This window comes from Onychomys torridus, chromosome 2 (genome assembly GCF_903995425.1).
Source record: "Onychomys torridus chromosome 2, mOncTor1.1, whole genome shotgun sequence".
NCBI classification, from domain to species: domain Eukaryota; kingdom Metazoa; phylum Chordata; class Mammalia; order Rodentia; family Cricetidae; genus Onychomys; species Onychomys torridus.
In genome coordinates this window covers 43,994,588-44,006,627 of record NC_050444.1, presented here as the reverse complement: position 1 = coordinate 44,006,627, position 12,040 = coordinate 43,994,588, and the positions used below count along the sequence as shown (strand labels likewise).

The following is a 12,040-nucleotide window of genomic DNA, read 5'->3' as shown; positions in this document are numbered from 1 at the left end:
TCCTTAACTACAAGGCCCTAGAATATAAGAGATAAAGAATGGGCAGAAACAGTATTTTAAATTCTGCTCAGGCAGGTGCTAGCCACCCACAGGCTGCCCTGGGCCCTCAAGGCCCTGCTTGGTGGGAAGACATACAAGGGCTCACCCCGGCACAGGGCAGGTGGGTCCCACTATGATGATCAAAGATGTAGTGGAAAAATGGGGGAAAAAGAGAGGCAGAATGGTTCATGTGCTGTGGAAAGAGGCAGAATGGAAAAAGTAAAAGTGGTGAACAACAGGCTGCCACGGGTGGCCTGCTTGCCACCTGGGGCCATGTTGATGTCCTGGCTCTTCTGCTGCCAAGGGCCGTGTCTGGGTCTGTGGTGCTACCACGGCCCATGTTGTCACAAAGGCCACAAGGATGTCCAGTATGGCCATGTAGGTGTCCAAGGGCTGTGCAGCCGCCATGCTGATCTGAGTGGCCTGTGTTCACCCAGGGCCATGTGTGGGTCCATGGCCCTACAGCACCTAGGGTCTATGTTAATGTTCATGGCTTGTGTTGCCATCAAAGGCCAATCCAGGGTCTGGGCTGCAACCTGTGGACTTGTTGGTGTCTGTGGGCCATGCTGCAGCTGGGGCCATACATATCTGAGTGGCCTGCTCTGCTACCAGATGCCATGGTGATGTCCAGGCCAGAACTTCAGTCTAGAGCCATGTCTGGGTCTGTGGCCCTATAGCAGCTAGTGTCTTGGTTGATGTCCATAGTTCCTGTTGCTACAGAGGGCCATGTGGATGCCTGGGGTCAGGTCAGCTACCTGAGTACATATTGGTGTTCAAGGGCCATGGAGCTTCCAGGTCCACATAGATCTGAGTGGTCTGTGCTGCTACTGGATGCCATGGTGATATCTGAGCCAGAGCTGCAGCTGACGGCCATGCCTTGGTCCATGGTCCTACTACAGTCAGGATCTGTGTTGATGTCCAAGGTTCCTGTTACCATTGAAGGACATGAGGATGCCCAAAGTCTGGGGCCATGTTAGTGTCCGAGGGCCACACTTCCATTAGGGCTGTACTGATGAGTGGCGTGCACTACCTCCTGGGGCGGCAATGGTGACATCCAGACCTGGCTGCTGCTGAGGCTCATGTCTGAATCCATAGCCCTGCTGCAGCTGGAGTCTGTGTTGAAGTCTGAGGCCTGTGTTGCCTTCAAAGGTCACATGGAAGCCTGGGGTTGGGGCTGCAACCTGTGGCCTTGTTGGTGTCAGGGGGCCATGCAGCTGTCAGAGTCATCCTGATATGAGTGGCTGGTACTTCTACCAGGAACCAGGATGTTGTCCAGGCCTAAGCTGCTGCTGAGAGCCATGTCTGAGTCCATGGTCCAGTTACAGCTGGGGTCTGTATTGATGTCTGAGGCCTGTGTCACCTCAGGGGACCGTGGGAACTGTACTCAATGAAATCAAAGAGCCATGCTGAGATGACCCCACCCTTTGCTAGCCCTTGGAAAGCTGGCCCTGCCTCTTGCTGGATATTGCAGCAAGAGAGTTGGTCCGTGCCCTCATGGAAGAGCTGGTCCCTGTAATTGTGAGAGATGGCCCCATCCCTCACCACTGGCTAGGGAGCACTGACTTTGATGTCATGGGCATAGGGGAGCTGGCTCCACCCCCTTGACTGAGGTGAGCAGCCTCAAAGGCACAGACTGATCAACTCAGTTACCACCCAGGCCCAGAGCTGGGCTTTAGGTTGGCCTGCCTTAACATCTACTCCATCTAGGACCTTCTGGAATTCATGAAGGCACTAATCCTGTGGAATGATACCTGCAGGATCTCCATGGCTTAGGGCGGCCACAGGATACCCCAGAGGAGTTCCAGTGAAGATCCCGTGATGATGGTGTATCAGAAACCAGAGGTCTTATACTAGTGGAAGCTCATGAACAGTGGACTAGTGGCTGTGGAGTCCCCATGGGACTGGACTAGGTCCTCTGGATATGGAAGACCATTGTTTGGCTTGAACTGTTTGGGGGGCACCCAGGCAGGGGGATCGGGATCTGTCCCTGGTCTATGGGCAGGCTTCTGGAATCCAGGCTGAATGAAGAGGCATCGGAGAAACAAAGGTTTTTGTTTGCTTATTTTGTTTTGTTTTTTAAATTAAAAAAATTTTTTTAGTAATTTTCTTTTGGAAGGTGTTGCAAGGGTGATGGGAGGATTTTGGAGTTTGGGAAGTAAGTGGAATTTACCATAGGTTTAAAGCACCAGGATTGATTTATTGTGGACTGGAATATTTAAAGCCACGAATCAAAAGAAAATCTTTATCTTTTATGTTGATTTTAGAGGCGACTTGTTATAGTGACAGAAAGCTAACACATGCACCAGACTACATTCTAATAAATAGGATAAATTAAACAAAAGATGATCTTTAAAAGGTCTTTTAAAGTTCTGTTCATGATAAAAATGCTGGGGTGGGTATGTAACTTAGATGGTAGAGTACTTGCCTAGTTTGTTTTAAGCCATTGGTTTGATCTCCAACACCTCATAAATTAGGGGTGGAGACACATGCTTGTAATACCAGTACCTAGAGGTGAAGACAAGAGGATCAGGAACTTAGTGTTATACTTGGCTGTATGACACTATGTCTCAGAAAAAAAAATGAAAAATTCTAATTAAAACCTGAGCTTCAAGAATGGATAAAGATTAAAAAGTGATTTAAAAAATGTGTGTAAACAAAAAACAATGACTATTTTCAGATCATTTAAGTTTAAATATAATTTATTCCTACTCTAAATAAGGGACTTGTATATTAGCGAGTGTTCTTTGCTGCAAAGGTGAAACATGGGCTCTGAGTTTTATAAGCTAATGATTCTGAAGTTATTAGGGATCAGAGACTCAGGCTGATAGCAATGTCCTGGACAAAGCACCAGTAGCTATGGAGGAACAGAGGGTACACTCTTGAGCTTACTGCACACACCTATAGGATTAGACTTCCCTCTGCTCCCTCCCTCAGCCATTTAAATTATACCCGGAGGATACAGTTTGAAGCATTGATGGGAAGTGACCACATTCTCAACCAGAATCCCACCGTCGGGGGTTCCCCAGATGATTTGAGATGCTGGCAGAGTGGAGGGTTGGGTAGGCAGAAACCGAACAGTGATTCTTGTTGACCTCACATTTGCCAATGAAAAAGTCATGCCCCCATCTTTACATGTTTGTCCTTCAAAGTAGAACTTACTTCTGCCTAATAGAGTGAGATATTTTTCTACAATGAAGCACACACTAGATACTCACTAGAGCTACTCCACTTTTCAGCAAGCCACACTTTAATTTTTCCACATGTCAAACTGCAGGCAAAGAAGCCATCATTTCCTTAGTGTGATGATGCTTTTCCAGACCAAAAGAACCAGCAAAGGCCAAGGATGGTGTCCATCTAAGACTTTCTCATGGTTTAGTGTTATTTGTCTGTTCTAGTGCCTGAGCAAAGGCACATTTAAAGCTTTACTACTCTATATCACTCGGAATCCAGGTTTGTATAAATCCTGTGGCAGACTCAGAGCCAGGTGAAATGGGAACTTTGTAATTGTGTTTGGAGGGTTTATGACTTTAGGAAAATGAAGCTCTATGTAGTTGACTATTGTTTCTGAGGTAAGCCCCAATAAACTAATTTTACTTCTCAAGAATGAGGCCTTCTTTGAAGGTTGATGCTGTCCCTACCAATGCAAAGTAATAATTTTACATCTTTTCAAAATGAGTTATGCAACAGGAATGTGTAATCTTTTGACATTCCAACATGACATCATCTACAATGCACTCATAGCTATGTTTGGATGCACGCAGCCTACAACATGTAGGTTGGCCATATCTGACTAAAGTCTAATCTGTTTCTAAAGATGTTACTAGTGAGCTTGTGCAGAGACAGCAGAGATCCCATCAGGATCCTGGCTTGAGTCTTCACAGTCAGGATTTCAGATGTTAATGAGTGGGCCTTCAAGTGATTTCCACAATTGTTCTTTTGGCCTCTTGGGTTGATGCTGTTCCCACCAAGCCTCATCTAAACTGCATATTCATGGTAAAGTAAATGTTCTTAACTTTTCAAAAAGCCCCTACAAGTTGAGTCAGATCAGCGGAGTAAATACTATAATCTCTAAAAGCAGTGTCTGGAGCCTCTGGGATACGAGGCAAGTATTTTGTAGACTTTCTATTAGATTGAACAGTGGAGATCTCACATTCTCTTTCCACGCCTCAGCTTCCTGGTTCAGGGCATTTGGGATGTGAAAGAAGGCATTACAATGTTATACAGTGTTTACTAGTTCAGATAACTCTTTGCAAGAAAGGGCCCAAAACTTAAAATTACAGCATGTACTCTGAAGGTTTCAGACATTGATAAAGCTAGCTACATCTAGTTAATAAGGATATATTCAAATTTAACAGACATTAAGCAATGCCTTATTTTTTCTATCATCAAGTGGAATTATTAGGGACAATAAATGAGGTGGGTACCACCATAATGGCATAAAAAGGTATCTGCTATTCCAAAGATGCCAGGTTGCCTAAGGGGAAGATTTCAAATTCATTGACTGAAGGGTTTTTGCTGGAGTAGCCAGCTTCCTCTTTATTCAAGAGAACAATACTCCATTGGGGTGGCTGAAGAGTGGTTTCTATTTCCTATCTCTAGTCCCCTTCTGTCCCCTATACAAACAGACACAACCTTATTTGGTTGCTTAACTATATTACTCCAGGACAGTCCTGTTTAGATAAGAATCACATTACTGTGTGATTCAGAACATAGGGCTACTATTGGTAAAATTATTAAGGCCACTCCACGTAGTTAAAAGGGAGGTTTATTTTGTGGGGTAACTTACAAATGAAGGGATAGGTTGTAGGGTCTGGCAAAGGTATGGCGCAATCTGGCGGTGTTCTCTGGAGAACTCTGCTCAGTCTACCTCCTGCATCCAGTATCCCAGAACCAAGAGAGAGCCCTCCTCTCGATCCTGGGTCTTCTTCTTCCTCCTCTGCCCCACCTTGTGAGCGTGACTATTACCGAAGCCTCAATGGGGGTTGGAACTTCCAGGCCAATGCTGGGATGGCTATCCACTACAGGCTACCCTGTGGCTGCCTGGCACTTACTGGGATAATAATGGCTGGTCTCCATTTTTCTCTTTGGGTTTATTTGCTCTGGGGTCTTTGAGTCTATTGGATTCTTCATGTCAGCAGTGACCCAACCATTCAAAAGCAGTGACCCATTGCTTTTGGGTAGCCATAAATGAATATTTTAATTAGTTTTTATATCTTCCTTTACAATGTTCTTTCACTGTCTTGTACTTTATCTTAGACAAATGACTAGCTCTAAATTCCCTTACTTTCTTGAAATCAGATGAATTATAACTCAGTAGAGAATCAATATGTGTATCAGGTGAGCTGATAAATGCCATTAGCAGAGACAATCTGTTAGCCAATGGTGAGAATTGTAGCTAGAGTTTTCTCCAGTCCTGCCTGGCCCATGGTCAGGATAAACCTCCCTCACCCGCCAGTCCTGCAGCTACTCAGATGCAACCAAGTAAACACACAGAGACTTATATTGCCTGCAAACTGTATGGCCTCAGCAGACTTCTTGTTATCTAGTCCTTATATCTTAAATTAAGCCCATTTCTATTAGTCTTATATAAGTTGCCACGTGGCTTGTGGCTTACTAGTACCTTACATCTCACTTCTCATCATGGAGGCTGGCAGTGTCTCTGCCTCAGCCTTCCACTACCCAGAATTCTCCTCTCTCCTTGTCCTGCCTATACTTCCTGCTTGTCTATTGGCCAATCAGTGTTCTATTTATTAACCAATCAGAGCAACACATTTAACATACAGAATGTCCCACAGCACTTCCCCTTTTCTTTTTTTCAAAAAGGAAGGTTTTAACTTTCACATAGTAAAATTACATATAACAAAACAATTATCAAGCAAGAATTACAGTTACACTGTCTATTCTATTTATAATATCTAATCTATTTGTATTTGGCAAAATTAAATAAGATATCCTATCTATCCTATATTTGTGAGTCTAAGGTTTCATATCTAACTTATCTTTCATCATAACTAAGGAAAATTATAACTATCGAGTCTTCAATTACATCAAAGACCTCAGAATGATATAATATTACCTGAGAAATGGGAGAAGGATGCAAGCAACTTTCAGGAGTCTTGCAAGAGTAGACAGAGACAGCTGGCAGCCTGAATAGTCATCTAATGTTCCTTTGTAAAGTTGGGGCATTTGTCTTCAGCCCACAGGTCTAGAGTCTCTCAGTCACTTTTTTCTGTGTCCTGTAGAATGTCTGGCAGTTTCCTCTATGAAGCAGGAACCTGAAGGACCATTTTGCCAAGCAAAGTTTAGTGGTCACCTTTATATGAGTCCTGCATGTTCAGTTGATCAAGCTTTCCAGGCAAGAACAGTTTCTTGCCCAAATGGCTATTTTTGCCAAGAAGAAGATAAACTCCATATAGAATGTTTTCGATGCCCATCTTCCTCTCTGAAGTAAATTGGTGCTGCCAGGATCAGACATGTCTCATTCTCCAGAAAGTCTAAATTTTTAAAATATTTTAAATGCCATATTCTGTAGGTCTTTGAAGTGTTTGAATATTACCTATCTAATTGAATTATATTTATGTATACCTAAAATACTTAACTAACATGGCTATAAGTATGATTATCATAGATAACTAATTATTAATCTATTTCTTAATTATCCATTATAATTTTAAATGAGCTGTACAAAAACAATACCTTAAATGAGAATAGAAATATATATACAGTATAACAAAATTAAGTTTAAACTTGTATTGCTAAACTAAAATCCATAGCAATGTAAAAACATTTTAAACAAGTTGTTACTCTTTAAAAGTAGGTTCAGCCGGATTGGCCAGGAGCGAGTGTGCTCCTCATTTGAACCTCCCTGGCCGACAGTCTCCGCCCCACAATGCACCCGGGCAGGCAGCCCGAGAACTCTTCAGCGAAAGCCCTTGTCAGTTTAAAAGAGGGAAGTTTATCTAACACATGGAATGAAAAGTACAGTTCTTTACAGAAAACTCCTGTTTGGAAAGGCAGGAATGCGGGCCCTGCCGTAGAAATGCCTTTCAAAAGTTCAAAAAGAAGTCGACTCTTCTGATGAGGATGACAGACAAATAAATACAAAGTCACCTAAAAGAAACCAGAGAGTCACATTGATTCCACAGAAATTTACAGCGACAATGCCAACACCAGATAAGAAAGCATCACCAAAGATTGGTTTTCGATTACGGAACCTACTCAAGCTTCCCAAAGCACGTAAATGGTGCGTATATGAGTGGTTCTACTCAAATATAGACAAGCACTTTTTTTTTTTTTTGAAGGAGATAATGACTTCTGTGTATGCCTAAAGGAATCTTTTCCTAATTTGAAAACAAAATTAACAAGAGTAGAATGGGGAAAAATCGGGCGACTAATGGGAAAACCACAGAGATGTTCTTCTGCATTTTTTGAGGAAGAGAGATCAGCATTAAAACAGAAACGGCAGAAAACCTGGCTCTTACAACAAAGGAAAGTTGCAGATGTTTCACAATTCAAAGATCTCCCGGATGAAATTCCTCTACCCTTGATCATTGGAACCAAAGTTACAGCACGGTCACGTGGTGTTCATGATGGTCTCTTCACTGGTCAGGTAGATGTTGTGGACATTCTAAATGCTACTTACAGAGTGACTTTCGATAGGACAGGGCTTGGGACTCACACCATTCCTGACTACGAAGTTCTTAGTAAAGAACTTCATGAGACAATGCCAATTGCTGTCTTTGGACAAAAACAGTGGCCTTCTCGTTTTTTTTATGACTCCTCCACGGTTACATTATACCCCTCCTCTCCAGTCACCAATTACAGATAGTGACCCTTTATTAGGACAGTCACTTTGGAGAAGGAAAATTTCTGGCTCTGACATGGAGATACTAGGAGGCTTTCCAGTAGAATTCCTTATCCAGGTGACTAAATTATCAAAAATTCTCAGGATTAAAAAAGAACATATCAAGAAATTAAGGGAAATGAACACAGAAGCAGAAAAACTGAAATCATATTCCATGCCCATTGGTATTGAATTTCAACAGAGATATGCAACCATTGTTCTAGAGCTTGAGCAGTTGAATAAGGACCTGAACAAAGTTTTGCATAAAGTTCAGCAGTATTGCTATGAGCTTGCGCCAGTCCAGGGACTCCAGACTGCTGATTAGCCAACAGACTTGCAGGTGTGAGGAAGAAGCCCAGGACATAGTTCGGCAATCCAACTCCTCCTCAGGACAGCCCTGCATTGAAAATGAAAATCTGACAGACTTAATTGCCAGGCTTACAGCTATTTTATTACAAATTAAGTGTCTAGCAGAGGGAGGAGACGTGAATTCCTTTGAATTCAAATCACTCACAGATTCATTAAATGACATCAAGAATACAATAGATGCTTCTAATATCAGTTGTTTTCAGAACAATGTAGAAATCCATGTTGCACATATTCAGAGTGGCCTGAGCCAGATGGGAAACTCACATGCCTTTGCAGCCAACAACACCAACAGAAACTAAACACAGGAAACCTGGTACCCAGCTGCACAAGACTTTGTTTGGTCTGAGGAGTCCTGTTCCTCACCCTAAGCTTCCTTACCAGATTCCTACTGCTGGGAAACAAGGGAACATCTGTACATCTCCAGATGTACGGCTTTTAATACAGTGTACTGCTTCTTCAGCCAGCATTGTGCTGACCAGCATTTATTTATTATTCTTTTAGTGTCCAGATGCAGTAATATTGCTTATATTTCATGTTTCTCAGCAAATATGTTTAACCTGGAACTATCTGAACATACTATTTCATGGAGGAGCGTGCTCACTCTTTTTTATACATGCATGAATTCTGCTCAGCACATGCAAACAACTCCTAAGACAGAGAAGGCAAAGAAGCATGGTCTTTTCCGTGCATGATGGAATCTGTCTGAAAATCACCAATCCAGTGGATTTAGTTGATCCTTATATCTTGGGCTTCAGAATATACATTGTGAGTGTGGGAAGTCATCCTAATCTTAAGGAAGCCACTGGAATATGAATGGGAAACATGGACTTTAGTATATGTTCCATATACTGACAGTATGACATGGTTCTATAGACCAGTTTATAATAATAAATATTTTAATTTATCATAATTTATAAAAACTTTGTTGTTTATCAGTAGAAGAAAATGAAGGAGCAGGAACAACTGTATTGTGGAGTGCTGGATTCCAGCGAGTGGACTTGGCATGCCTTTCCATGATTCAGGGCAAAAAGTGCTATTGTTACATTTATTTAAAAAAAAGACTGATAATACACTATTTTCATATTTTTTGTTTATTTGCACAACTTTAAACCATATTACTGGTTAAAATCCAACAGTACACAATTTCTAAAATAAAAAGATTTTATAAGGAAAGCATATCACTAGTGTGGATTACAGAGGGAGGTGTGTTTTAGGTTTTTCTTTTTTGGTTTTGTTTTTCTTTTCTTTTCTTTCTTTCTTCTTTCTTTCTTTCTTTCTTTCTTTCTTTCTTTCTTTCTCTCTCTCTCTCTCTCTCTCTCTCTCTCTCTCTCTCTCTCTCTCTCTTTCTTTCTTTTAAGAAAAAACCCTGCCTAAAATAATCTTGTAAAAAGTATGTATTTTAAAAATTTTGTTTTAATATAGAATATTATAAAGCCAAAATATAATTGTTTTTCAGATTTGGAGTTTAAAATATAACTACAGAGGTGATTCTGATTCTTTGACGTCTCATAAAATGAGACTTTTTGTATATTAATGTATAATAAAACTGAAAAAGATTATTTTCCGTTTGAAATTTTTGTATAGTTTAAAAGCGCTTCCATGTTCTTGTTGGTATTGGGTCACTGCAGATCTGTAGTGCAGAGTTTATATTTAGCTAAGCTGTTATGTTAATTAAATGCACAGATCTTTTATTCTTAATATTTGTAATTCTAAATAAATCCATCTATGAAATTAAAAAAATAAAAGTAGGTTCATTAATCTATCTTTTCATCCTATCATATCTAAACTATCCCCTTTTCTTCTTTAGAAAGAGATTGCATTTATAATCAACCTGTTTTAAATAAAAATATTGGTTTTTCTCTGTCCCACAACAGAGGGCTCTTCTGATATGGGACACAAAAATCTCTTAACCTTTTCTTTTTGCAATATGCCTGGGTTTAGAGAAAGAGTAAGCCAATTCCATCTCCAAAGCCAGCTTGGTATATTTGGGGATTTGGGAGTAGCTTCTCTTACTACTTCCTGCTGGAGGGGGGTGCTGTATCTTATGGGGACGCAAAGAAAATTTTAGGATTATGGAGTAGTCTGTGAGGGTGTATCGTCTGAGCCAGTTGCCTTGAAACTGTTCTGGATGTTGGAATATCTGGGCCATGGTGTCATCGGAGACCTTTCAGGGGGTCTTGGTTGGTCAAACCTGATGTATCTTAATCTGGAACAAATCCATAGCATCTTGCTTTCTGTGGAGACAAAAGCAGAGCTTCCTTTCCAAAGCAACATATCCTTACATCCAAATTTTGAAGTCAAGGTATCTTTAAAATATACATGTTGGCTTAACTTAACAGCTTTTACAATCAAATGTTTTTCTGCAGTTAAAAATCCAGAAGACAACACAATCCAGATTCTCTATGTAATATCCATCTTTATGTGGCTTATTTTTTATACTACCTTTACTGTCTCTTTAAAGACTTTATTTTTTAAAACTATGTATTGCTTTTATAACTGTATACATCACCTTTTTTGTCTCTTTCAAGCCTATGTATATTTTACACACATTGTAAACTATTCCATCTGAATCTGTCTTATTGTGAACCTATTGTTTTAAGCTGCAGCATTTCTAAGACTGAACCAGTGCTGTGGCTGCTGGCTCCACCCACGTCAGCTTCCCAACATGGTGGTGGTAGTACAGTTTACTGCCAGCTCTGGGTCTGGAGCCATGTGTACCATCAACTATCAGAAGCAGTTCTATCAAAGCAGCGTGTAGCCCAGAAACCATTTTTTTTTCTCATACTAGCAAAGGCTAAATCCACCATACAGCAGCATTATGTGCTGCTTACAGACACCTCATTCCTTCTATACTGCAAGTCAAGTATGCATGCCACAAACCTGCCATATAGTAGCTCAAGCATGCAGGCTACTGCTAACTTGAGAAAGACAACTAGGAAGCTGTTTTTAGCTCCATTTTAGAATCTTTTTTCTTAGATTTTAGGTGGAAACTCTTGCCAACCCATTGGGCGCCATTTGTAGATAGAGTTTTCTCCAGTCCTGCCTGGCCCATGGTCAGGACAAATCTCTCACTTGTCAGTCTTACAGCTGTTCAGACCCAACCAAGTAAACACACAGAGACTTATATTGCTTACAAACTGTTTGGCCTCAGTAGGCTTCTTGTTATCTAGTCCTTATATCTTAAACTAACCCATTTCTATTAGTCTTCTATAAGTTGCCACGTGGCTTGTGGCTTACTGATACCTTACATCTCACTTCTCATCATGGAGGCTGGCAGTGTCTGTCTGCCTCAGCCTTCCACTACCAAGAATTCTCCTCTCTCCTTGTCCTGCCTATACTTCCTGCCTGTCTATTGGCCAATCAGTGTTCTACTTATTAACCAATCAGAGCAACACATTTAACATACAGAATGTCCCACGGCAGAGAATTTTTCTAGAACACTACTGCAGGAACTCACTAAATTGATGGGGGTCTGGATGATGGATGTGGAAAGTGGGTTGGGCTCAGGAAGTTGTTGAGGCAAGCACAGAGGTGTGTGGATACCCTATGATCTATGGTTTGAGAAAACGGTCGGCTTTCAGAAAGGATAGTTCTTAATATTTTTCTTTTTTGGTCCTGACAGACTTTTAAAGACAATCAGACTTATAAGTAAACAAACTTCAATGTATATATTTCTATAAGTATCTGGAGAGTTTTATGAAAACAGCCTTTTATAACTCTTATTAAATGTGTTTTTTGAGGATTTCATACAAATGTGTAAACATTATGATACTTTCACCACTCACTCTT

The 12,040-nt window shown here is 40.9% G+C and overlaps 1 pseudogene; it reads left to right on the top strand.

Annotated features, from left to right (window-relative positions):
• Positions 1 to 6,954: 6,954 nt before the first annotated feature.
• Positions 6,955 to 8,550, top strand: LOC118578889 (annotated as a pseudogene).
• The last annotated feature ends 3,490 nt before the right edge of the window (positions 8,551 to 12,040 follow it).